Source organism: Hippopotamus amphibius, chromosome 12 (assembly GCF_030028045.1).
Source record: "Hippopotamus amphibius kiboko isolate mHipAmp2 chromosome 12, mHipAmp2.hap2, whole genome shotgun sequence".
In the NCBI taxonomy this organism is placed as follows: domain Eukaryota; kingdom Metazoa; phylum Chordata; class Mammalia; order Artiodactyla; family Hippopotamidae; genus Hippopotamus; species Hippopotamus amphibius.
In genome coordinates this window covers 72,077,973-72,083,154 of record NC_080197.1, presented here as the reverse complement: position 1 = coordinate 72,083,154, position 5,182 = coordinate 72,077,973, and positions in this window count along the sequence as shown.

The window sequence follows — 5,182 nt, the reverse complement described above, 5'->3', positions numbered from 1 at the left end:
TTTTCCTTACCTCTCTAAGGTCCCTTATACACAGCCTATATTTTGAAGTACTGACTACCTTTGGAACATCTTTGTGTTATTTTCTCTCCATTTCTCTACTTTGGAAAAATGCTTGCAGCAATCTAGAATTTTATTGTCCACCCTTTTCCCTTCCATACCACTTCCTCATATATAGACAGAAAACAAATTTAAAATTAACTCTAATATGTGAAGTCTTGCTGACCTGTCACACTATCCTAGAGCCTACATTTCGTTTATCAGTTCTCTTCTGAGTCTGATAACAATTCGTGATTCCTTTTGTTACATCACTCAACGTGTAGTCCTCTAATTGCATACTCTCTCCACTACAATGAGTGACTTTTTTGAGGACAGGAGCTTTGTATTTTTCATCATTCTATCATCAAATTCTAGTAAGATGTTTTATTGGTAGTGTATTTTCAACAAATGAGACGTATGTGCATAAATCATAAGCAGAGAAGAGATGCCTAAAAAGCACAGGAATAAAATTGCTGGACATTTAACTAATATATTAAAATTTAAATTGTGCCTTTTAGTCTGCCCCATGTCATGTTTTCCTTGAGCTAATGATGTACATTACAGTTTTCCAGGGCCAATTGCCAAAGGCTTCATTGGACAATGTAACACAAGAAGACAATTGCACATGTAACATGACTTTCAAAGAGAAACCACTTGACAGAGGTATGCAGTTACAAGTTGAAGCCTGAAACCAATGAGTTTCTTCTGTTTCTTTCAGTCACTTGATAACCTGCTCAAATTGGATTTTCTTTTAGACTTAACCAGTCGTGGAGTCCAACTTTCATTTTATTTAATTGGAAAAAAAATCAGTCTTTCCCAGAGCTTAGATTCTTCTGTATACATGATATTATATTCTTTTAAATCACCATTTCTCAAAATAATATTTTTCTGCAAAGAAAATAATCCTACATTTCTTTTAGCATATTCTCTAATCATTATTATATGCTCTGATGCGGGTATGTAGATCTGCTACTAAGTTAATGTAACAGCACATTATAGGTTAGTACATTATAGATTTTACTGTACCTATAGATTTTTAACTCAAAAGAGAGAGGAAGGCAAAGAACAGCCTTCAGATGAATCAGGTTGTGCCTTTTAGTCTGCCCCAAGTTATGTTTTCCTTGAGCTAATGATGTACATTAAAGTTTTCCAGGGCCAATTACCAAAGGCTTCGTTGCACAACGTAACACAAGAAGACAATTCTGCATTTAAAAACATGACTTTCAAAGAGAAACCACTTGACAGAGGTATGCAGATACAAATTGAAGACTGACACCAATGAGTTTCTACTGTTTCTTTCAATCACTTGATAACCTGCTCAAATTGGATTTTCTTTTAGACTTAGCCAGGCGTGGAGTCCAACTTTCATTTTATTTAATTGGAAAAAAATCAGTCTTTCCCAGAGCTTAGATTCTTCAGTATACATGATATTATATTCTTTTAAATCACCATTTCTCAAAATAATACTTTTCTACAAAAAAAAAAATCCTACATTTCCTTTAGCATGTTCTCTAATCATTATTATATGCTCTGGTGTGGGTATGTAGATCTGCTACTAAGTTAATTTAACTTAGCGCATTATAGGTTAGTACATTATAGATTTTACTGTACCTATAGATTTTTAACTCAAAAGAGAGAGGAAGGCAAGGAGCAGCCTTAAAATGAAACAGGTTGTGTCTTTTAGTCTGCCCCATGTTATGTTTTCCTAGAGCTAATGATGTACAGTAAAGTTTTTAAAATCTGTACCTGTAGATTTTATTCAGTCTAGGGGGTACAAAGAAGCTGGTTTCCATCGTGAAGTCTTCTCCACAGAGGTTGTGAGGGAAAACACCAATTTTCTAAGAAATATTTCCTAGGGATTTTTAATAATACTATGCATAAATTTGGAGGGATATAAGTCATCTCCCCCAGGCAAGGGCTCTTTTCAGAAAACAGAAAGGAAATCCACCCATTTCATGAAATAAATATTTTTACAAGGACTAGAAAGGATTCCTCAATGACTGAGCTCCCGGGCATTCCTTTCAAGAAACACTGAATGGTTTCCGGGGAATATCTTTTGTTTTCAAGGAAGGGAAAGCAACACACGTAAAGTTCACTGGTCATGCTGGGGGCAGAAATGTTATTATTTTTCGGATGAATTGAAGAACTTTGAAGAGAGCAGAAAAACCTGCAAGGAAATGGGCTCCTCGCTTCTTAAGATAGACGATGTGAAAGAATTGGTGATGTATATTTTCTGTTTTCCATCTTACACAGTATTTGTCTGGACATTAGTTGTTAGTTAAATCTTTTTTTTTTTTTTACAGTTTCTTTATTTTATTTTTATTATTTTTTTAATTTAATGGCTGCATTGGGTCTTTATAGCTGCTCGCGGGCATTCTGCAGTTGTGGAGAGCAGGGGCTACTCTTCGTTGGGATGCGGGGGCTTCTCGTGGTAGCTTCTCTTGTTGCAGAGGCTAGGCACTTGGGCTTCAGTAGTTGTGGTACACGGGCTTAGTTGCTCCGCAGTATGTGGGATTTTCCCAGACCAAGGCTTGAACCCATGTCCCCTGCATTAGCAGGCGGGTTCTTTACCACTGTGCCACCAGGGAAGCCCTGTTGGCTAAACCTTGATAATATTTGAGTGTCCAGCATAGTTTACAGTTGTAAGTTGATTAAGATCCAGACAGTACTCATGTTAAGTCAGAAGTATAAATAGAAATGAAATTAGAATTTCATTTAATTCTTCTAATTCATCCACAATTAGAATTTTTACAGTATAGCAAACAGAAAGGGAAACATGAAGCAATTAGAAAAACATTAAAATGTATCATTTCATCAGACATAATTGTATTTCTGTATTGATAATTTCACAGAAAATTAGCTTTAGTTTCTCCGAAAAAAATATCACTTTGCCTCTAACAAAATCAAGAAATATAACATTACCATTGAGTTTGAGGTAAAAGGAAAAACTCAATATGAATTTAACTTTAAAGATCAATTAATTCCAACATACTAAATTCTGACTCATACCAATTTCCAAGAAAACTGAACTAAATATTTTATAATTCTTATCATTATGTCTTGCTTTGAATATAGAAATCATTTACCATTATTCTTTCAAAAAATATATATTCTTACATTCCAGGTTAATATCCTCTCATGGATAAATAGACACTAAGAATCACTTACTTTTCTGTACTAGTCCAATTACCCATATTCTTGGCTTTTAACAACCTGTAAATAGCTATAAAAATATGAACGTGAAAACCATTAAGAACACAAAGCAAATTTGAACTTGAAATGACATTTGTAGAGTCTGAATTAACTTCCTTTTAACTTCAGTTGAAATGCATGTATGGTAATGAATATTAACTATACTTTGGTGGTAATCATTTTGCAATACATAGAAACAGTACCTCATTATATTGTTCACCTGAAACTAATATAACCTATATCATTTATATCTCTAGTTAAAAAAAAGGAAAAAAAATTCTATTAATAGAGTAATTCAAAAATTTGGCTTTACTCACAGACAGGTTAGAGAGTTTATATGAAAATATAACATATTTAAAAGTAGCCGGGTAAGGGAGCAAACGTAAAATGTGTCTCTGTCCAACATAAATTAGCAATCACATTTTAGTGAGAAAATCCCTTAGTTTTCTTAGGTAGGAACTATAGAATTTATATGGATAATGACCAGGTTTTCAGAAATATCTATACTATGCTCTACCACCCAGAAATTTATGAGCATTAGGAAAGAGGTGAGAGGTCTTAGCCCATGGAACTTTTGGCTTTTCTTATGAGTGTCTGTACCTTCACTTTGTTTACACTCAGCTTTCTTATAGACTTACAGAATTTCAGAAGAACATTGTAAAATATGTCAGATTCAATAATCCTCTTAATTTATCCACTGCATCTTTTGACATATGAAATCTTAACTTGGCTTCCATGGATATACAGAAGGTCCAAGAATGAGTTTCAGAGTCTAGAAGCCCTAAGCTTCCATGCAGGGTACCTTCATCAAGAAAAAATATCATCCATGAAAACCCTACAATTGAATGCCAAATTTAATGTCTAGGTGTATTGTATGTACAGTATATGTGTTTTTTCCCACATAGAGGGAACTTAAGTTTTTGTCATCTTCTCTATGGGGAAAGAAACAGAAGAAAATAAAAAACTAAAGGTGAAAATTAAAACGGAAAAGGAAAACATAGCATTTACAGTCAGAAACCCTCGATTTAACTGCCTTCACGAGATATATTGTTTAACTGAATCAACGAGAGCATCACATTCCTCATTAGGAAAAGGTGGAGAATAGGCACTAAAACTGGCTTTATTTTCTTTTCAACATATTTAGAAAGATTAAGTGAGATAATATATGTGCATAAATGTTGTAAAGATTAAGGTACAAGATAAATATCAGTTACATTTATACTTATCAAGTAATTTCCAGCCAGCTATATAAACACTTCATCTAACAGTGTAGGGACCCCTTCTTCAAGATGTCCACTCCCAAAAAATAAGGAGTACTTGTGAAACAAAAATATAAAATGACATTGGTAGAAACCTCCCAGCTATCGAACCTGGACCTCAAAGTACAAATCAAACTTTGCTCAGAATTCATCTTTGAGCTACAGGAATAAGTTTTGAAAGGAATTAAGAGATTTCAGTCTGGAGTCTAAATAAAGACAGCTAAACTAAGAGAGTGTTATTTTATGTCTCATTTATGCCACTATATTTAATAAAATATAACTGAGATTACATTATTTTATCATTTGAACAGAATCAGGATGAAGTTGATCTTTATAATTTTTGATATTGAGAAAAATAAAAATATTAACAAGATTATTATTTCATTTCAGAAATATAAAAAGACTTTTCTCATAGAATATATCCCTTTTTATTGCAGTTCTTCATTCAAAGTCGACTCTCCTATTTCTATTGGATTGGATTGTCCCGTGAGGGAACCAGAAGGCAATGGAGATGGGAAGATAACTCACTACCTTTTATCAAACTGTAAGTCTCTGGAATAGATAATAATTGATAAGTTCTATAATCACATATTCTGGGTTGCATTTCTGAAAGTATATAGGAAAAAGTACACATTCATGTATAGACATATATGCATACATGTATAGACATATACATGTACATACAGACCCCACAC